The 23,131-nt window shown below is 39.1% G+C and overlaps 1 long non-coding RNA gene across 3 annotated transcripts in view; it reads left to right on the top strand.

The window, feature by feature from the left end:
• LOC117664295 (uncharacterized) overlaps nt 1-23,131 on the top strand; it is a 27,149-nt gene extending 4,018 nt beyond the window's left edge. The window contains exons 2-4 of one of the 3 annotated variants that reach the window (XR_015733116.1): nt 5,863-5,923; nt 19,438-19,501; nt 21,821-21,958. This is a non-coding gene — a long non-coding RNA (uncharacterized LOC117664295). Of the gene's footprint in view, nt 1-5,862; nt 5,924-15,492; nt 15,577-18,329; nt 19,502-21,820 lie in introns of those variants that run through there. The other 2 variants (XR_009622129.2, XR_009622128.2) reach the window with 2 other exon arrangements.

Genomic DNA, 23,131 nt, shown 5'->3' with positions numbered 1-23,131 from the left:
TGATAAAGAACTGTTTATTTAGAAATGGGATGTAATATGGGATGCAAAAGTGACTCAAGCCTTTTCTCTACATGTCATCACCTTCAGGGATAAAAGTGATGCTGGGGGAAAGATCCCTGTTATGGCTCACTGTAGAATAATTTGCCCGTTTCAACATTTTATGTCCATCCGATGCAGAAAAACACTTTTTATATTCCTTTCATGCATCTATTTCAAATATGCTAACATATTTTATAGCTTTTTTAAAATTTAATTTTACCATGTTTGATATGGGTTTAAGTATCAAGGCTATATTATCTTGGAAACTGTGGGAAATAGCATTAAATGTTTTAAACAACCACAAGTGTAAACTCAGAGAAAAGTTAGTGCCATGCCTATTAAGCAACTATCCATCACGTGTAAGAGGCCATGCTATATAGTAGTATTTAAAAGAGCCATTTCTTGCTTCTGAATGAAACTTGGCAGGATATCAGGCTTATCAGGCTTATGTGATGACCCGGAGCAAGGCACGGAGGCAACACAGTTAGCTGATAGTTCAAAACGTCCCTTTATTACTCCATCTTTCCCCCAAATGCTCCCATGTTTATGGCAAGTCCCAAGGCAAAGCGTTCACACACACACACACACACACACACACACACACACACACACACACAGCCTCTGGCTGCGAGTAGTCCAGCAAAATGCTGTTAGCACAATGGCTTCAATGCAACAAGTCCAGCAGGGCAAGGGAACAAGTCAAGGAGTCCAACGAAGCAAAGGAACAAGTCAAGGAATCCCATAAGGCAAAGGAACAAGGCAATGAGTCCAGGAAGCAAAGGAACAAGGCAATGAGTCCAGGAAGCAAAGGAACAGAGCAATGAGTCCAGGAAGCAAAGGAACAAGGTAATTATAAGGCAAGAAGTCCAGCAAACTCCAGACATTGGCACACCAAACTCCACGAATTCAGCATTTGTTCCCAACAAACCCCCCTCCCCACAATGTCTCCTTAAGTTTCAGTCCCCAGATGTGCCTTGTGAAGATGGGCAGGGCGCTCTCTTCTCGAGTCGTTGGGTCAGCCTGCACTGTTCCCACCTCCTTTCCATTCTCCGTGCTTGGGGATCAGGAGGGGGTGGTCCTTGGTCATCACTTGAGCTCTGTTGCTCTTCATCTCCACTGCTTGCCCTCTCTTCCCTCCTCTTGGTTGTCCTGCCCCTGTTCTTCCCTGCTGGCAAGCCATCCCAAGCCCAAGGGACATGGGGCTGCCTCATCCTGCCCCTCCCTGTGTTCCTCTGAAGCCAATGACGTCCGTCGGCCCCAGCTCCAGCTCATCCTCCTCCTCCATGGACTTAGGCTCTGAAGGGCCATGACAGGCTTATGTGCACATCAGTTGTATGGAAACCTTACATTAGAAGCCTTTGCTAAAACTGGCTGCTTTAAAATTTTGGAAATTGGTCGAACCCCAGGCCACTGGGTTGGGGAAGGTTGCACTAGTGATACATTTAGAAGGACTATAGATCAGCATCCAATACAATAAGCGTAGTAAAGATAGTTTATTGGAAAATAGGAGGACAAAAAAAAAAAAAAAAAAGAGGAGGAAAATTCTAACAATGAAAATTTATGGACTGCAGGCTTTACTCTGCAAAAAAATAATAATAATAATAATAAAAAAAGACATCCCATCTGACAGAATGATATCAACTGCCCATTGATATATTAGCCCAGTTGTTACTATTTGGTATCTCATTCTCGTGCATTGGCACAAGAGCAACCTTTCATATAAAACTCAGAACATGCTTTAAGCCTCAGCAGCAACATCTCCTTTTCAGAACACACTGTACTCTGCTCTGTGTGACCACAACAGGGAACAGAGCCATCACACTGAGCTGGAACTGCAGCGAATTGAAAGCCAAGTTGGACTGCACGTGTCTGGAGAAACAGACATGTATTCTGGATGAAGAGCCAGAACCATAACATGATCTCGGAGGGTGTTTTAATTCAAGCAAGGCAACAGGACAGGCTTTGCGAACTCGCGACATTTGACACGGCCAGGTTCCTACTTGTTTCCCCGATTATTCCCATGCAGAATCCCAGGAAGCTCTTGTGTAAATATACAATATTTAATGACTTTGTAAAGTCATTAAAAACAAAGACAGTTTCCAAAAGCCATCTAGTTTCCACCTCTCTGTTGATGCCTGTCAGCCAATTAATCAGGGTGCCTTGTAACTGTATCAGAACATTCAGAGGATAAGAGGTGACCTAGCAAAGAACAGCTGACCATAAAGATTGCAACATGGGTATTACTTGAAACAAAATCTGAATTTGAAACTTTCGGGGAAGGGCTTAGTTTTCAAAGGCCTGTCATTCTTAATTTCTCAGATTGCAAAGGAATGATAACCTAAGCCAGTGACGGCTAACCTTTTTGCCATTGCGTGCCAAAAGCTGGGGAAGTGGGGGGGGGGTTGCGTGTGCATGTGCCCACACCCATAATTTAATGCGCCCCTGCCCCCTGCATATGCGCGCATGACCCCCCGCGCTCTCCCCGCTTTTAGCACGCGAAGGCCCGGTAGGCCCGTTTTTCGGCCTCCTCAAGCTCCAGAGCCTTTCTAGGAGCCTTTCCCACCTCCCGGCCTTTCCCACCTCCCGGAGGCCCTCCAGAGGCCGGAAACAGCCCGTTTCCCGACTTCTGGTGCCTGGAAGGCCCGAAAATCAGCTGGGCAGTGGCACATATGCTCTGGAGCTGAGCTAGGACAACACTTGTGTGCCCACAGATATGGCTCCACATGCCACCTGTGGCATGCGTGCCATAGGTTCGCCATCATGGACCTAAGCAGTTAATAAATTCTAAAATAAAAATGAAATAGAAATCATTATGGGGCATTCCAGCAATCTCAAACAACAACAATGCCTACCCTTTTCTTTATCCCTGGATCAGTATTCCCCAGACCGCTACAAAATTTGGATATAAGTCAAGCTATCTCAGAAGACCTTGTGTATGATGGCTCCAAAGCATAACTAGCCATGATTAACCCATCAGAAGCCCTGAATTATCATGGAGTTTCAGTCGGCACCAAATTAGCCTAAGGAATAGCCAAGATTTTATAATGGGAAAGAGAGTGTAACTCAGGCCAGTATTGTAATATGTAAAGGTACACAACAAAATTATACACTTCTAATTCAAACCTGTCCCATATTGGTTATGTTTATGGACACAAGGAAAAATGTTAGCTCTAAGTCAAATTAATGAAATGAAAGCTTAACAGAGGATGAATTTATCCTCGAATTCAACTAGATTGAAAAGAAACAACCCCCGATTCGCACTGGTTCTATAGAACATAGGCACAAATATATGGTGTCTGTGTGTATTTATCACCACGTCAGCAAGAATATGTTTCGACCAACATTGGAAGGGGAAAGACCTGCCGGCTGAAGATTTGATTTTGGAGAAAAATTTGGATTATGCGGAAGCCGACAGACTGACTAAAGCATTGAGAGATCAAAAGGACTCCGTATATTTCCAATGTTGGGACAAATGGTACGTTTGGTTGAACAACAGACGCCCAAAAAGTCAAGTATAACCAGGATTATGTTTAATATATGTTAAATCTGACTGAAGCCTACATACCGTAGAAAGTGTAAATATCATGTAAAGTTCCTGTCGCGATCATTTGTTTGATTCTTTCTTTTTTTTTTTGATGTATTGTTTTAAATAAATAAAAAAAAATTTAAAAAAAGAAAAGAAACAAAAGTCAAGTACTAAGCTTGGCTGCATAAATAAAAACACATCTTAGACATTGAAATTTATTACATTCACAAAAAATCATTGTTATATACAACACTCCCCTAGCCTCAGCATATACACACTGGTGTGGCACCTGCCTTTTGTTAGAAAGAGAAGGGAGTGACTGAGTTAGTAGGATTATCTATATAAAATTATATGGGTCCAAAGTTCAGACAAAATAATTTTATGAAAGTGAGGAACACATTAGATCCAGTGGTGGGTTGCCCCCGATTCGCACTGGTTCTATAGAACCAGTAGTAAAACCAGCGGGAGGCTCCGCCCACCGACCCCGATGTCATCAAAATGCTTCTGCGCTTGCTTCACTCGCGCACATGCGCAGCCCTGCTGCAAACTGGTAGTAAAGGTAAGTAGAACCCACCCCTGGTTAGATCCACATATTATCTATGATGGTATCTATCTATATACTTAGCACTTAAAACTTAGACTTATATACTGCTTCACAGTGCTTCACAGCCCTCTCTAAGCGGTTACTCTCTTGATGTTTGATTACTGAAAAGTCAAGTGCTATTACTTTTATGATGTTTTCTTCTGTGTAAGCACAGAACTGCAACCTTAATCAGTTTCGTAAGAGTGGTTGGGTATAGTGTAAAACACTGCAGTATATTTCAATTAAGATTCAATATCACCTTATCACCCCCTCCCCACAGAAATGCTATAATTATCACAAGAAAAACATGGAACATCTGCCATCCTGAGAAACTGTATTCACGATGGTCGCAAAAAAGGCAAATGTAATATTTGGTTGCATCCATAGAAAAATAGCTTTCAGATCATGAAGACTTCCATTCTTCGCATTTTAAGAAAGTTTCAAATAAATTGAATGGGGTTCAGAATGGGTTTAATGATGTAAATGATCAATGGGCTAAAAAAAAAAAAGACTCTGGTGAATGATCTGCCTTCATGGGAAGAAGAAGAGGATAGGATGCTTTTATAGGTTTTTGTATGGCTGATGAATGAAAGGAGATTGTCATCTGTTCTCTGACATCATGGAATATGGGTTCTCTAGGATAAAATCTAGAAAGGCAGATTTCAGCTGAATATTAAGAAGGAGAGAGGTGGTTATAGCTTTGTCACTGGAAGTACTCCAGACCTAGAGGTTCAACTGACTAGCCTATAAGTCTGCTTCCAGCTCTTATGACTTTATGCACCTTTCCTCTACCAAGTCTTGCTTCTACTTTGATTATGCATGCCTTGCTATATTAGTTCTTGTTTTGCCCTTCTAATAGCATCACATATTTATTCGATTTCCCTCCCCCACCAAATGCAAATCCCACAACATAGTTATTCACTACCAGTCAACTGACAATACATTTATCACAATCTGCTTTTTCAACAACAACTGTGTGTTCTCTTGAGTCATGCTTTATCTTGCACTGCTGGTCCAAAGCTTGACATCAGTGTCCTCATTTTTACCACAGCATCATCTCTTAGCAGCAGGATTGTACTTGGTTTTACTCAGTGGTGAAATCCTCTGCAGTTTCCCACTGGTTTGCTGCCTACGCATGTGCGGTGCATGCCAAATGTCCGCTGCACGTGTGCATGCACAGTGCACACCAAATGCACGCTGCGCACGCATGCAGTGTGTGCAAAACGATGCTGCACATGCATGTGCAGTGCGCACCAAATGCACACTTCACACGGAAAAAGGAGGCCTAAGAAGGTAAGTAGAACAGCAAGGGGCGGGAAGCAGCTGTGCCGGGCGATTTAGATTTATATTTAGAATATAAATCACGTGGTACAGCTGATCGTCAGAAATACTGGTTCGGACGAACCCATAGCATTTTTTTACTAGTGGTTCATCCGTACCGGTAGCTTTTATTACTACTGGTTCGCCTGAACTGGTGTGAACCATAGCATTTCACCCCTGGTTTTACTCTGATATCGTCCATCAAGTTCAGAAGAAGAAAGACTAAGACCTACAAACCACACCTGGGCCTGGTCTAAGGAATTATTTAAAATCTATTTCCCAATTATCTTATTATCAGTTATCCTCTATTATTGCCCAACTACTCCAGGACTTGTTTCCATTGGCAAGGAAGCTGAACTGCCTTTTCATCAGTTTTGTTCCTACTGTCTTCCAGTCCAGCTGAGTAAGCAGATCATATCCCTCTGTTCTTGACACTGGAGACACAGAACCTTCAGGTAATTATGGCTGCTACTATTATGGGTTTGACTATAAATAAAGATTTGTTAAATTAATCTGGAGCCATTACTGTAATCCTGGTGAAAAATGTATCATCCAGAGTATCAACAGTTTCTCCTAGTAGAACGATACTGTCGGTCCACTTACCATAAAACGTCTATCTCAAAGGTGGCCTTCAAAAGTTTTAACGATCGCTGAAATATTTTCTAGATTCTATAATACTTTAAAAAGATGCTGGATATAGAGTTCCTTGCATTGCACTGTGGAAAATTAAGCAACATTGATTCATGTTGGTAAATCTAAGTTGCGTCAACCTTTTAGAACTGACACTAATTAACATACTGAATTATGTTCATGATTCATGATGTAATTCTTAAATAAACACTTCATAATGTTATAGAATTACAGAATTAGAAGGAAACAAATGAGACTTTGTATTTTGCATAAACAATGCTCCCTCAAATTTGCCATTTCCCCCCTCCTAATATGACACATGTTGATATGATAAAATACTACAGCAATGCTGATCATTTGGTTACAGTTCTCCTTATAGTAGTTAGTTCTCCTGCATGATACTTTTTCTTGGGCTTTAACTTAGTTGTATACCAGAAAAGAACATAGGAAACAGAAATCAAATTACACTAAGGCTGTTATCCCATATTACTTGGTCTGTTGTGTGGATATTTGGGTGGTTTAGGGGTGGGGAATTTGTGGTGGGTGGGGTATGTTTGGGGATTGTTATGTCTGTTGGACCTGGTCTTGGGTGTTAAGTGAATTTCGTTGTATGGGTATACTGTGTATACACGTACAATGACAATAAAGTTATTATTATCTACTTCTCAAAGAGTAAATTCCATTGAATTCAATTGATTTACTTCTGAGCACACAATTATTGGCTTAAATGATAACTGGTAATGTTCTTTCTATTTTTTTTTTGAATAGTGACCCCCCCCGTCTATTTTGCCTGCCTAAACAGAAATATCACAGTAACCTCTTAAAATATAATTGATAAACACATAGAAATTATTACTGTTTAAACTTCAAAATCAGTTAGCAAAATCCCATGAAAGCCAGACATGTTATGCCTTAACGATAGAAATGCATCAATTTGCCACAAAGAGCAGCCAAGAATTTGGCAAACTTCCATGGCATTTACTTAAAGGTGATAATACATTTTTTTAAAAAGAGCACTTGAAGCAAAATTTGTATTAAACACTGATGAACTTGTGTGGATTTATTATCAAATGCTTTTAGACTGTCTGTACCCTGGAGCGTTTTTAAAAATTATTTCTAGAAATTAAGGAAGAGTCATATATCACTTGGATACATCAAATATCATGACAGGTTCTCTCTCTCTCCTCACCCTCCCACTCTTTTCCAATCATGCTATTTTCTGTTGGGGAGGTGTGGTGACAACTAGATTCACTTCAACAACACCCACAAATTGACAAGCATCCCGGCAAACCTAACTTTAGAAGTTTATTACAAATCTACAACATTGCTTAACATATTCACTCACATATTCAGTACAGATTTTATAGCTGAAAAAAGGGAAGAGATGGAATCAGCTAGTGTAGATTCATTTGTTCATCCTATTCTTCTTGGAAGCAATTTCAAATTATCCTGTTTACATCTGAAACCAGAAGGAATCTCGCTCCAGTATTTGCAATGTTCTCCCATATTCTCCCAAGATGCTGCTATTGCAGATTCCATTATCAAAACAGATAATTTCCTCCATTCACCTTCCCACCAGTTTTTTTTTAACATTACCCGATCATGAGATTTAAAGATAACAAAAAACATATTGCAGATTTTTATGGTGTTTGAAATGGCTCAGTATAAACTACCCTGGTGTCTTTTTTTTTCCCTTTAAGATCAACAGTTTCTTTTTTTAAAATCCAAATACAGTTTCATTCTGAAGTTTATTGTGGATTTTTTTTGTCCGCATCAAGCTATTTGGTGTAATTTTTTTTTAGTCTCAAAAAAGGTTAAGTTACTAAAACATACTGGCTTAATTCATATCAAGGGTGTCTGGAGAGAAAAGGCAATGACACACTAATTATAAAATGTGCGTTGTTATGTCGCAGCATAATTTTTCCCTATTGTACATGCATTTTGATGTCACACCCAAGTACATAAGAGGCAGAACTTATATCATGGTATCACAACATATATTTTGCCATTTTAACAAAAGCATGGCTTGCTGTGGAAATAAGAGGCAGAACCAGAGGTGGGTTTCAGCAGGTTCTGACCAGTTCTGGGGAACCGGTAGCGGAAATTTTGAGTAGTTTGGAGAACCGGTAAATGCCACCTGTGACTGGTCCCGCCCCCATCTATTCTCTGCCTCCCGAGTCCCAGCTGATCGGGAGGAAATGGGGATTTTGCAGTAACCTTCCCCTGGGGTGTGGTGGGAATGCAGATTTTACAGTATCCTTCCCCTGCCACGCCCACCAAGCCATGCATGCCCACCAAGCCACGCCCACAGAACCGGTAGTAAAAAATTCTGAAACCCACCACTGGGCAGAACTTATATCATGGTATCATAACATATACTGTATTTTGTCATTTTAACAAAATTATGGGTTGCTGTGTGGACAGACCTGACTGACACATACCTAATGTGATTTGCTTGTTTTTGCCTGAGCATAATATGCAAGCCTTTCCATTTGACTTAACTTTATATATCATAGGCCCTAATCACTTTGTCTGCAAGTCATAGTTTAAATCCTGCTCAGCATTATATCTACATTTGGTCCAAATTCATCAAACTAAATCCAGCTCCAAAAGCAAATTCATTAAACTAAAGTGTTTGTAAAGCATAACTCATCTCTTAGGCTTTTGATTTTCCACAATAAGAACCTACCACGAATCTTCTAGGGTGCTAATATAAATTTCTTCTTTAGGAGACAGCAAAAGTGAACATTAGAAATAAGGCTACTAAATTTAATAAAAAATTTAAAAATGGAGGGAGGAATTTACCAACGGTCCAATTCAGTATGGCCACGGACTTATATCAACGTCTGCTTTGCCAATTTTGTTATGTTGGTGGCATAATGGGAAGAATCTGAAGATAAAAGAAAAATACTCCATGTACTAAGGACATTCAAGCAATAAAAGGAGCATGCACATTTATTAATACTGAATTTACATAAACCTATATAGCTACATATTGAAAGCTCCATGCCATTGAGCAATATTTCTTACATGGGACATGAAGATGTAATACTGATTAATCTTAACACAGTTCAGGCGTGAACAGTATATTATGTTCAAAACAATACATAAATGGATATAACCCAAGTGACAGAGGCCCAGTCAATGGATGAATTCTACCTAGCATAAGAATCTGATCTTCAAGTTAGCTTATTTTTTCCCCCTGCAAATAAAGTAAGATAGACACATCAGAGAATAGTCTACCAACCAGTGTGTTAACATCATGCATGGAAGGGAAAGACATGGATATTAACTACATTGACATGAACTAGATAGGATAGGTGAATGGATAAACCACTGTCATGAAGCAGCCCTATTAGCAACAATGAGGGTAACTGAAGGTAAAATAAGCCGTGGTGGAACAGTGGTTAGAGTGCAGTATTTCAGCCAAATTCTGCCCACAGTTTGGAGTTCGATCCTGACCGGCTCAAGGTTGACTCAGCCTTCCATCCTTCTGAGGTGGGTAAAATGAGGACTCAAATGATTGGGGGCAATATGCTGATTCTGTAAACCTCTTAGAGAGTGCTGTAAAGCACTATGAAGAGGTATATAAGTGTAAGTGCCATTGCTATTGCTAACTCAAAATGAAATTCCTGACTTTCTCATTTGAAATTTACATGTGTGCTGGCAACAAAATGTGTCTGGAAATGTATCCTTTTTGCATGTGCAAAATAAAAATGATCAGTTCTGTAATTTGGTGTCCTTCATTTAGCTAATTAAGAAGGCAGGTTTTTGATAAAAGGCCACCAAATTGTTCATTTCCATTTATGTTTGTTTGATTCCAACTCCATGGAGAATATTTATGTGGTCTCTAGAAGTCAAAAACAACTTGATGGCATATAATCGATCAATCAGTTGATTCAAACTATTCTCAGTCAGTACCCTTGATTGACAGAAGTTCTGATGCCCAAAATCCTATTGAGAAGTTTGCAATCCTATTATGTGCAACTGAACAATGCAAAGTTGAAAAAAAGAAAATGTTCCCTAAGAAGTGGGCATAATTTTCAGGTTGCTCAGAATTTCTCTTTCCAACTTTGCAAAATAATATCCTCCAGCTAAAACGGGGTCAAAGAAATGGTTTGCAATCAGTCTGCAATCTGAAGCTAGGGTAAATAAAGAATTGAAAATTTGATTAAAGCTAGTTAGAGCTAAAATGGCACATTGGGACAAATCAAACAGTGTTTCTCTGGTAAATTGATATCAGGAGCAGAGGTTTTGCTGTCTGTTTTCACTGTTTGCTTACTTCAGAACATTTTGTTTCTCCATTTCTAAATAAAGTGTATTATAGCGACAATGTCACTATCGTGCTTTCACATCCAAAGAAAAGGACAATTTTTATATTCCACCTGGGCTGGAGGAATGTTTGCACTGGTTAAGTTGAACAGAGACAAACCACAGCCTATCCCCTTTATAACTGTTCTGTTTTGTTATAATTTCTGAATAAAATGACATTGTTACTTTCAGTGATTTTAACTTCCTGTTGCCTTTGGAAATGAGTTAATGCCAAAAACAGACGGTATTTACAATGTGCTTTCTTTTGTATTATTCTTTTGTATGAGATGGAGGACAAACGGAATGATCTCAGTTGACACCACAGTATTTTTCAAACTTTCCTACATTGAAATTGTTAAAAAAAAAAGTTTCAACCATACAGCCTTACCTGATTAATTGAAGAATAAGTGTTATAATAGATAGATGGGTGATAAAAAAGATAGGTTCGTGACCAGAACAACAGCTCTTTGACATTTCATTATATGACCTTGTTTGGTTTGAATCTAAATTGTTAACAATTCTTTTTTATTGCATAAATTTTGACAGATTATATTAACAGATATCACACAAAAATGAAGATGTAAAAGAAAAGCAGAATATCAGTAATTACTAATAAAAAACAAATGGAAACATCATAAAAAAAAGATTTTGCAATGCCTTCTCCCCTTCCCTTCATTTAGTCCCTCCCCCCACTGCTACCAGTAATCACTAGATAAATATTTGAAGTTATGGCTAGTGTCTGTTTAAATTGTCTATTGTTTTTGAGTGGTCTCTTAACTCTTTTCTTAAAAACCATCTTCCAGAAGTCTGAATCTGAACCTAAATGATGCCCACAGCATGGTATTTTTTAACTGGGAGAACATAATATTGCAAAAATAAATAGTATTGCAAAACTAAAAAGATGAGACCTAGTTTTAGTTCCTTTTATACAATATTTATCTGAAATAAACTATTTTCTACCACCTTCCTCAGTAAAGTATCATTTAACTAAGAGAGTCCTCTTAGGTTCATGGAGAATGTTATATAGGAAGCAGATAAGTTTTATTTTTCTAATCTTCTTCTTCCCCATTGCTTTGTATTTCACCATAAACACTGGAATTAGAAGTATAGGACAGGATTTTTACAGACCATCCCCTAAAAGATTCTTAATTAGCTTGGAGAAACATTCTGTCCTACAACTTGCAACGCTAAACTGTTTATCGTATTTTTCTTTAAAATATCTATGAAGAACAATCAGGCAATCAATAAAAATGCATGTGCACTTTGAAGGCCACATGAATATATTATTCATTACTGATCAGTTTCCAGCATAACGCTAAACATTTTTATTCACAAGGAACTGTGATTGCCTTCAAGTGGGCACAGCAATGCACCCATGCTAAATTGGGGTTAATCTTTTTCTAATCTGTCCTTTATACAAGATGCAAAATTCATGCAACATTAATATATATTGTGCACTGGCCTTTGCCCCAAACACAAAAACATGCCTGAGAGCCATCTTTCAAGTCTATCTCTCTTGCCTAGAAATAAGGTACTTTAGCTAGGAAAAGCCTTAAGGCAATATTTAGCTAGTGAGTTTGTTGTTGATACCCAAAATTGAGTTGGATCCAAGTTAAATTAGTCATATTTAGGTGTTATTGAAATTAATGTGACAAATTAATCATGACTAATTTAAGTTCTGATGAATTGTAGATCTAGAATATAATTAATGAGATAAGAGTGTGAAATAGTTTGGATGTTTTGAAACAGAATGTGGTGACCTAGCCCACAACCTTAATCTGGCTGCATTGGAAATGTAAATCTCTTCTGCAGAGTTGCTCAATTAAGTGGGCCGGGTACCACTGTTGATATGTAGAAGAAGCCTAGGTGAGATGTGATTCTCTTCTTCTAATGCAGTGTCTGACAATTTTGACAACTTTAAGATATGTGAACCTCAACTCCCAGAATTCCCTATTGAGCATGGGCCCTGTCTGTGGAATTCTGGGAACTGAGGTCCACATATCTTAAGGTAGCCAAGGTTGGGAAACACTGCTCTATTGTTAGCATGAGAGAATCAGGAGAAAAGAGCAGAACAGGAAGGCAGAACAAACCATCTTCCAGTCCAGTGAGCTGAGATACGTTGGTCTGTTGACCATGGCCAATATTGCAACAGGGAGAAGGAAAAGTAGAGGGTGGATAGGATAGAGACACCACATCTCCAATATAATTACTGGGATAGATACTCCACCCTTGAATGTGATAGAGAGAGTGGAATATTAAAGGGTACACTGCAAGCATTTATATAAAACTGTTGCCAGCCATGACACACAATATATGATTTATCTAGTTGTGAGGTGAGAACTGTATAAATATTTCCATTTGACTGCAAACATATTTGACATGGTCTTATAATATTCCAGTGTGAGACAAGATCTTTTTTAATCCATATATTTATTTTGGGGTTGATTTGTTGTATTGTTGTTGTATTGTCCTTACTCTGAGAAGATTTGATTTTCTGTTGCCTAAGATGCTGGGTGGTGAAATGCAGCTGGAAGTTTCTACCTGATAAATTGTTACTTTACCCAGAAATTATTATTTCAACATGAAATTATTCATACAGTTAGAGCAGTAAAAACCTGTCAAAAGTATTAATGAAATGGTAATTATAAATATAGGTAGTCCTTGACTTACAACAACTTGTTTAGTGGCCATTCAAAGTTACAGTGGCACTGAAAAAAGGTGACATGACCATTTTTCATACTTATGACCATTGCAGCATCCTCATGATCACATGATCAAAATTCAGATACTTGGCAACTGACTCATATTTATGACGGTTGCAATGTTCCAGGGTCACTTGATCACCTTTTGCCACTTCTGACAAGCAAAGTGAACAGGGAAGCCAGATTCACTTTGACAGCCATGTTACTAACTTAACAACTGCAGTGATTCACTTAACAACTGTGGTAAGAAAGGTCATAAAATGGGGCAAAACTCACTTAACAAAAGTCTCACTTAGCAACAGAAATTTTGGGCTCAATTGTGGTTGTAAGTTAAGGGCTACCTGTAACTAAAACACATATATATATTTTTAAAGTAGGGTTTTTATTTTTATTTTGAACAGTTCCAGGTTCTTTTATAAAATAATTGTGGGAATTAGGAAACAAAGTATTGAAAATCACCCTTTTATTGCACTTAAAACAAAAATCATTTTCACATTTAATGTACTTTAGTAAACAAAAATTATCATACTGCGTTAAGGATATGTTAGCATTTTATTTTAAAGAACAAGAACAGAGGCACAATTCCTTTCAAATGACCTTTGGTCAAAGTCATTAAGATGTCTGTGGTTTGACTAGAAGTTTTCCTTCTCTTGAACTCTAAGTCTATGTGACCTGAATTAGAAGTCCAGAATTCTTTGTTAGCATGTTTCTACTTGAGTATATAAGAAAACAAGTTATTGCTTAGCCTCCATCCTTATTTTCAGCCAAATACTGTAACTTCACAGGTGAAAGAATGCTGTTCCACCTTCTATAACTTTTCTGGATTGCTGCTTTTCAGCTTTAGAATTCTAGCCTGGTTTTGACTATGATCCTGCCTTGACTTTTTAACTGATTTGCTGGAATTCAGTCCTTCTTGACTTGGGCTTCACACCGGTTCTAGCCCATTAGGAGTAACAAGCTGGTCCTTGGAAGGCTTGAGAAAGAGCAAAGCAATTCCCAGTCCTACAAGCTAGAGCTTTCCCTTTTGATTAGATTGGCATCCGCCTTACATTCAGTTTAGGAGAGGTAATTAGTCTCATTTCAGCTTCTTTTCTTTTTGTTCTGCTATCTATCCAGCTCCTTCTCTTCCCCACACAATTAACAAATAAACAACCCAGGAACAGTAACAACAACAGCACCCCTTTCAGATTCTCTACAGGCCAAGGTTAGGCAGTGCAGAGTGTTGCAAACACTTCTTGTTGCTCCATCAGGTTTCATAATTCACTTGACTTAATTTTTATAAGAGGTTTTTAATTAAAATTGAATGAAATGAGAGCTGGCAACAAAATACTGATCTTTGAGATCATCTTTATTACCAAAAATATCACTGGGCCTGTAATTTACCACTGTAAATTCTTAGAAAAGAAAAATTATGACTGTTTGCAGATAAGTGCTTTCTTTGCAATTGTGGTCTCTTAATTAGGAACACACACACACACACACACACACACATACACCATGGGGGAGAGGGGAGCAGTAAGCTGTAATGATAAGATTTTAGGGAATAACCTAACTAGTGTTTTATGACAGGCAACACTATCTTGATAATCATTTACCAGGTAAATGATTACCAATGGTAATGCTTAAATGGTAATTAAATGGTAATCATTTAACAAATTGCCAGAATTCTGTGGGATCCATTTTACATCAGTCTCTACAATAGACCCAAAGTTGGTAATTATTATTTCAAATACAGAGCCACTGAAATATTCCATTGCAAATAAAAGCAGTGGTGTGTGCTTCTTGTTTATATGAAGATATATTGCCTTCATGAGCCTTCTTCTTCTCCCTTTGTCTTCCCAATAAGACTTATGTCAAACTGAATCTAATCTAATATTCAGGAGAGAGGGATACCCTCCCACCTATTCTAAAAATCAAGTATGGGTATGAGATATAAAAAGGAGCACATATATTGTTTCACATTTCTTTTCATACTTTTAAAAGACAAATCTTTTGAAAGCTACTTATACAAATTGAATCACCATTTCCTTGAAGTTAGATTAAGTCAGGGGCATCACATTGTCATCATGTGATGTATCGCGACTTCCCCCCCCCTTCACTAAACTGTGGGTGGGCGTGCCCAGTGCGTGACACATCCAGTCCGTGGGCCATAAATTTGACACTCCTGCTCTAGGTGATGAGAGTCTCTGCACCAAACAACCTGGTTGAATTTTAATCTTAATTTTAGTGTTTTATTCTTCTCTGGTCATACTGCAATGAGTTGTACCTTAAGGAGAATGAAATGAGCAAGGACTGTTTAGTTTCCCCTTAACCTGGACAGAAGCTAATTCTGATTCTTTAGGAGCCTGGTGGCGCGGCAGACTAAAGCACTGTTATTAACAGTTATTAACATCAGCTGCCTGCAATTACTGCAAGTTCAAATCTCACCAGGCTCAAGGTTGACTCAGCATTCCATCCTTTCTAAGGTAGGTAAAATGAGGACCCAGATTGTGGGGGCAATAAACTGACTTTGTATAAAAATATACAAAAGTATGAAGGCTATTGCTTAATGCATTGTAAGCCGTCCTGAGTCTCCCGAGAAGGGCGGCATATAAATCAAATTTAAAAAAAAAAATTAAGCTCTTTTCATTTGAGGGCTAAATTGGCACTGTCTTCCTCTTTTCTTCCTGCATTCCTATTTATGAGTCTAAAATATTGGCTACTTCTCCTCAAATGCTTCTTAATATCCCCCTCTTTTATTCAGTTCCATGAGTACAGTTAAGATGTTTTCCTAAGATTTCCTGTTCTTCTTCTGTAAACCTTGTGGCTGCTGAAAGGTAAGCAATGAATTCCAATGAAAAACCCCTGGAAAGTAAAAAATAAGTGGAGACAAATTACTACATGAAATCAAATTTGGGCATTTTGTATTGATGTGACCTGTAACTAGATGCCACGTCAGCCCAAGTAACAAAACAAATCATATTTAATCAAGCCCCACAGTGCCTCGATTATTGCCCTAGTAAACAGCAGAGAAGGTAATATAATTTCTGTCTTGGATGCAACCAAATGCAGTGATGCCGGTCGAAAGAACAATCTCTTGCTCCACTCTGGGTAATGGTGCTTAGACAGGAAAAATTACTTTCAAATAATCAATGCACTCTACTCTTCTCTGACCCAATTCGAAAAGCCTTCTTATTCCCAACAGGCTTCAGAACAATCCATTTCTCATCAAACCCTAAGGCAATCATCATCATTAGACTAAAGTGCTTGACTGAAATATGCAGGACTAAATGAGCCTCTTTTAATTTCTGCACATCAACTGGTTTTGTTACCAAAAAGCAAATGCTTTGTTCACCATTATTAGATTGGGAAGTTAAAGTCTCTGCATCATAAATCTTACGAACATTTTCTTCTAGTTACACTCCCTGACAGATCTGAAGTGTTGTGAGCTAAAAGCATGTCAGAAGACATGAGGGCCATCCAAAACACACATCCCGGAGAGAAATTGTTTCCTCTAATGTACCTGAGTGCTGAAGAAACAATATTAGCTTGCATTTCCCAGGGGCATCCATGTATAAAGACAGGCTCAGAATGAGCAAATGACTGTCCATAAAGCATTTGATATAAGGGTGTCAGTTAAAAATTGACATTATTATAGTGTGTGTGTGTGGGGGGGGGAAGGTTATAGTTGCTTTTAAAAATTCTGTAGCTAAGCCACACAAAGTATTTAACCAACCTTTACGGAATATTCTATTTCTATTAGCTAAGAGCCAATGCTGATTTGGTGGCACATCAGTCAACCAGAATTAAGAACATTTTTAACACTAACAACTTTCTACTTTAAGATGTATAGGAGGGGATTTTTTTTTTTATAGGGCAGGAAACTTGATTGCCTCCAGATATTTTGGACTTCCTATACTGGCTGCATGGCTTATGGGTACAGCAATCCAAAGCATCTGGAAGGCATTTAGATTTTCTGCCTTTGCATTTGTGGAGCTAACAAACCCACAACGGTCTAGGATTTGGCCTTTATTGGTGTGTTGCATTTATGTACCACTTTTCCTATAGGTCCAAAAGTTAGTAGGTAAGTTCACACATTTATTGGTTCGATTTATATGCCACCCTTTTCTGGACACTTAGGGCAGCTTACAATGCGTTAAGCAATAGCCTTCATACTTTTGTATATACCTGCTTAGTAGGGCTTTCACACACACACCCAGCGGTGTTCTTTTTTATACAAAGTCAGCTTATTGCCCCCACAATCCGGGTCCTCATTTTACCGACCTCGAAAGGATGGAAGGCTGAGTCAACCTTGAGCCTGGTGAGATTTGAACTTGCAGTAATTGCAGGCAGCTGGTGTTACTTAACAGTGCTTTAGTCTGCTGCGCCACCAAGGCTCTCACATCACCTAACCCATGATTTTGTGAATGATGATTTGCTGGAATGAATTGCAAGTACTGGGTTTCTATATTGCATTAGTTCAGGGGTGTCAAACTTACGGCCTGAGGCCCGGATGTGTCATGCGCAGGCCACGCCCACCCCCATTTTAGCAAAGGGGGAAAAGTCATGATACGTCACATGACGACAACATGATGACGCGAGTTTGACACCCCTGCATTACTTTATAAACAATATTTGAGATAACGTAGGAATTTAGTCAGATTTCATGACTGTGTGACTTTGACACTGTCCCCCTTCACTGCTGTTTTCAGACAAAGTGGGTCTTGCAATATGTCATTTTTCTTCATACCAGACCATGAAAAATGTTTAAATTAATTATGATAGACATGATGTGATATTAAGGTTAGCAAAAATTTTAACAGTAACTGTACCAAATGGTGTCTCTCAACAGACGTAACTCATTATTTATTTGCTAAATTGATGATGTGTTGGATTAGCTAAATTGTTTATCAACCGAGTGATTTGGGATTACATTGCTAAGAATTCCTAATCAGGATTAGCTATTTGTGCAGAAACATGTGTGTCATCAGGTTGGGAAAGTTGGAAATTCTGATATTTAATGCTGTATGGATGGTTCTTAGAGGTGCAATTGTCATAAATTACACTGATTCCCAATAGGCTTCCAGGCCCAATTCGAAGTGGGATAATTACTTTTACAGACACAGTTTGGCACAATGCTAGAAACCAGGAGACTGTGAGTTCTAGTCCCACCTTAGCCATAAAAACCAGCTGGGTGACCTTGGACCCATCACTTTCCCTCAGCCCAATTCCCCTCACAGGGGAAAACAGGAGGAGCAAGATGTGCCTTCTTGGTGGTAGTCTTACTCTCTAGAACACCGGAAGATGATAGATAGATAGATAGATAGATAGATAGATAGATAGATAGATAGATAGATACAGACAGACAGACAGACAGACAGACAGACAGACATTCATTCATACCAGGTTAGAAACTTAACCATAATTATAAGTAAAAGCTGTTATCTCTGATTATTGAGGCTCCCTTTGAAAAGTGGAATGTAATAGTATTACTTGTTTTGATATATTTATATTCATGCTGGTATAGACAGCTCCTAACTTGTATCTTAAATTGTCAAGTGAGAGACATTGAATATAAATCTTCTTTGGGGTATTAAAGACAGGTCTCTTTGCACTTCTTCTGTTCAGTGAACTGGAGAAAATAAGTGGCACTATGGAACATATGAATTGAAAACAATATGATAAATATTATATTTATCATTCGACATGCTACTCAGATATGTAAAGAATTTCAGCTAGGTCGCCTCTATATGAGAATTCCTCAGACCCCTTCACTGCACGGTGCATTTTTCTGATGTAAGGTTATAGCAACTATTAAACAACCATCAGGAACATCAGTTTTCTCAGTCGCAAACTGCCTCTTTGTACAAGTATTGCTGATTCTGCATACGAATTCCTTGCAACCCCAAGAGCTTTCATGATTTGAACTAAAACAACAACAACAAAGAAACTTTACCATATTGGCAGAGGTCAACCCACATTCCTTTGGCAGTTTTCTAAAGTTTCGTTTTAAGGCGCAAGGGTGTGGGGTTCAGTGATGGAAGAGCATATGCTTTGGGTACTGTCCAGCCTCCAGTCAAATTCTAATAGCCCCAGCCAGCAAAGGAAAGAAGACATCTGCCTGAAACTCTGACCTTTTTGATGTAAGGTTAGAAAAAGTCCTGTCTTAAAAAATTAACAATTGAGTATGCCAATCCCATGATTTGCTTTAAAATAACTGCACGCACAGCACTTTACATTTCAATTTTAAAAAAATATATTGAAGTATTATAAACAATAGAAAGGGGAGCCTATTTCAGAGAGCCATTAAACTTTAAATCTTCTGATGTTTTTCCTGAAATTTTTAGGCTGACTTTCAACAAGGAGCTGGCTGGTTTTGATGATACTTGAAGAACAACTTGGAGCTTACAGGTATGGGAGAATTGTACTTCCCTGAATTTTTTTGACAGGCTTTCCTGCCCTGGAGCTGAAGGCTACCCTGGTGAGATGCTTCTATATATTTCAATAGCAGAAAAGGCTTTCCTTGCATTACATCCAGGGGTGAAATGCTCCCAGTTCGGACCGGATCAACCAAATCCAGTAGCGATGGAGGCGGGTAATTCAGAGAACCGGTAGCAAAAATCCCTGCCCCCCCCATTGCCCAGCTGAGCCGCGCAATCATCAGAGGCATTTTTTTTTATTTTTAAAAGCATTTTTTCTACAACCTCTTCGGCCGAAAAAATGCTTTTAAAAGTTAAAAAAAAGCCTCTGATGATCACATGGCTCAGCTGGGATCATCAGAGGCTTTTTTTTTAAAAAAAAGCTTCTGCCGATCAGGCAAGTCAGCTGGGATCGTCAGAGGCTTTAAAAGCATTTTTTTTACAACCTCTTCAGCCGAAGAGTTTATAGAAAAAATGGTTTTAAAAGGAAAAAAAAAAGTGACCACGCCCACTCAGAACCGGTAGTAACAAATTTTACATTTCACCACTGATTACATCTACTGTGAGTTCTTCTCTAGTATAAACAAGGATGAACTGAATGATGTTTTCATTGGTCAGAAAAAGCAGTAAAAGAGGAGTGGAGTGCCTTGTCAACAAAACTCTTTTCCCAGGAATATTCTCCCATGTATCACCTTACATTATTTTGCACCCTATATTCCTCTTGCATCATAGTACTGATCATTATCTCAGCAATCTTGTTTATAGCATTAGAAACCACCTGGATCAAACATGTTTTCCCACAACCATTGGTTCTTGAGCATCCTAGAAATTGCTGGGGATTTAGAAGGCAATCTCATCAACACTTATGACTCTGCCATGTAGTTATGATTTTTGTGACTTGGGAAAAAGCATGATCTTAAAACACTGTTGTACCATCTAAAATTCCAAGATTGCACATGTGCCCCCAAAATCTTGGATGCAGATTGGGAACCCTCTCTGAAAGGTGATCACCTCCCTGTAATTTTCAATGTAAAGGAGAGAGTGGTACTCCTCATAGTAATCTCAATGTTATTAATGTCATGCAACATTTAAAACCAAATGAACCCAAATTTAATCTTTGTCTTGACTTCAAAGCAGTGTTGAAATGTAAAATTTGTTACTACCGGTTCTGTGGGCATGGCTTGGTGGGGTGGGGGTTAATATGACGGAGTGGGCATGGCCAACTTTTTTTAAAAAAACTTTTAAAACCATTTTTTCTACAACCTCTTCGGCTAAAGAGGTTGTAAAAAAAATACTTTAAAAGCCTCTGATGATCCCAGCTGACTTGCCTGATCAGCAGAGGCTTTTTCTCCCTTTAAAAACATTTTTTCTATAATCTCTTCGGCGGTAGAGGTTGTAGAAAAAATGCTTTTAAAAGCCTCTGATAATCCCAGCTGAGCCGCGCGATCATCAGAGGCTTTTTTTTTTACTTTTAAAAGCATTTTTTCGGCCAAAGAGGTTGTAAAAAAATGCTTTTAAAAATTAAAAAAAGCCTCTGATGATTGCACGGTTCAGCTGGGCAATGGGAGGTGGGGCAGGGATTTTTGCTACCGGTTCTTTGAACCACCCGCCTCCATCGCTACCGGATCGGGCAATCCGGTCCGAACCGGAAGCATTTCACCCCTGCTTCAAAGGTGTCTATAGGTAAAGAAAAAAAAACAATGGTCACACTGTCTGATCACAGCTCCATTCCTGTTACACACATACAAAAGGGGCAGAGGTTCAACTGTGTGGTTCTGACCACCATCCTAATTTATTTTTTAACTCTTCTGCTGGCCTTGAAATTTCTATTGCTGTGATGGCGAACCTATGGCACGTGTGCCACAGATGGCACACAGAGTCCTCTCTACAGGCATACGAGCCATCGCCCCAGCTCATCTCTGCTCCACCAAGCATGTGCGCACACCTCCCTCTGGCCAGATGGTTTTCGGGTTTCTGCCACACGTGGGGGGGGCGGGGTGCATGCAGGAGACGCACACGCATGCACGGGGTAAGGTGCACACATGGGGGTTGTGCGGACATGTGTGGAGGATGGGGACATACATGGGGCTCACATGTGCATGCACAGGGTACATGTGGGGGTCGCATGCACATGCACAGGGCCGCGGTACGTGCATTGCATTATGGGTGCGTGCACGCTTTCTGCACTCGGCAATGAAAAGGTTAGCCATCACTGCCCTATTGGTTACTAAGGCCAAGTATGACTCTTGATTCCTCCATTTCTTAATGTCACTTCTTCTTTTCTTTTGATATTCTGCTTCCCATCTGCCAGACCACAACCATTTCCTTTTAAGGCTGAGCTGGAACTAAGGAGGCTTCCTATTCTAACAAGCAAATCAGAAGTTTGGCTCATCTGATGAAGCAAAAATACAAGAACATGTCAGCATCTATAGCTTGCCAACAACATGAGGCTCACTCACAGCATTTCCTATCCCAAAGAACCTCAGAATGCAGGAAGTGAGAATAGTCAGCTAGAAGGATGCTGAAGCATACAGTCCAGTTGCTGAATTTCAAGGGTTTTAACCAGGGGTGAAATCCAGCAAGTTCTGACAGATTCTGGAGAACCGGTAGCGGAAATTTTGAGTAGTTCGGAGAACCGGCAAATACTACCTCTGGCTGGCCCCAGAGTGGGGTGAGAATGGGGATTTTGCAGTATCCTTCCCCTGCCACGCCCACCAAGCCATGCCCACAGAACCGGTAGTAAAAAAATTTGGATTTCACCATTGGTTTTAACACTCTTATACAACTTTTTAAGCTTCTCCTGATCACTTGTCTTTCATGAATATGATCATGACCAAACCTGTTCCCACTGCTACCACAGTGCTTTATCCCTGAAATGTGATAGCTCTTATGTGCCACATCCACAAGATCAAGTTTAGCCTAGAGTTACCAGATATCTGAGCAGGCAAAGGAGGACAAATAAAATTAGGAAGGAGGACAAAGAAGGATAAGAGGAGGAGATACAGTTTAACATTTGTATTCATATTCATTGGAGAGGGAGGGATGACGCAGATCTTGGAAACCAGCTGCTGGAGACTTTGGTTTGAGACTTAAACTGATGACTTGAAAGGGCAAAATGGCTTTTTTCTGATGGCAGGTCAATGAAAACTATAGTAAATCAATTGGAAGGTCCCATTTCAGATTTGCTTTGAATTGATATCCATTAACTGGATAATAGAACCTCATGCTTGTTCCAATTGCAGGTTGCATTTTCTAAGGCATTTTCTCTGCCTTACAGCCACTTCATTTTAGCGTGTCTGGTGTAAAACGGAAGTCAAAATAGTGACATTGTGATAGTGATGCTGTGATGGGAGGCATCGCTTTATGTGAAATGGCTATCACAGTCCTGCTGCATCCTGGAGCACTACATTGCACAATAATTTCCCAAGCCCTGAGATGGAAATTAGCTCTTTTAAAAGAGATATAAGGAAACATTGAGTAAATACGTATCTTCAGAAAACATATAAATTCCTCCTTGATTTGAGCCACAAGTTGGAACATGGTTGACGTGTGAGTCATCAGATTTTCCCATCGAAGTACAACTAAAAATATGTGTGATTTAAAATAAAAAACCCTGCCATTA

The sequence above is a fragment of the Pantherophis guttatus genome, chromosome 3 (genome assembly GCF_059756535.1).
Source record: "Pantherophis guttatus breed Tessera chromosome 3, ASM5975653v1, whole genome shotgun sequence".
NCBI classification, from domain to species: Eukaryota; Metazoa; Chordata; class Lepidosauria; order Squamata; family Colubridae; genus Pantherophis; species Pantherophis guttatus.
The sequence above is the reverse complement of the archived record's forward strand: the minus strand, read 5'-3'. Positions and strand labels throughout refer to the sequence as shown.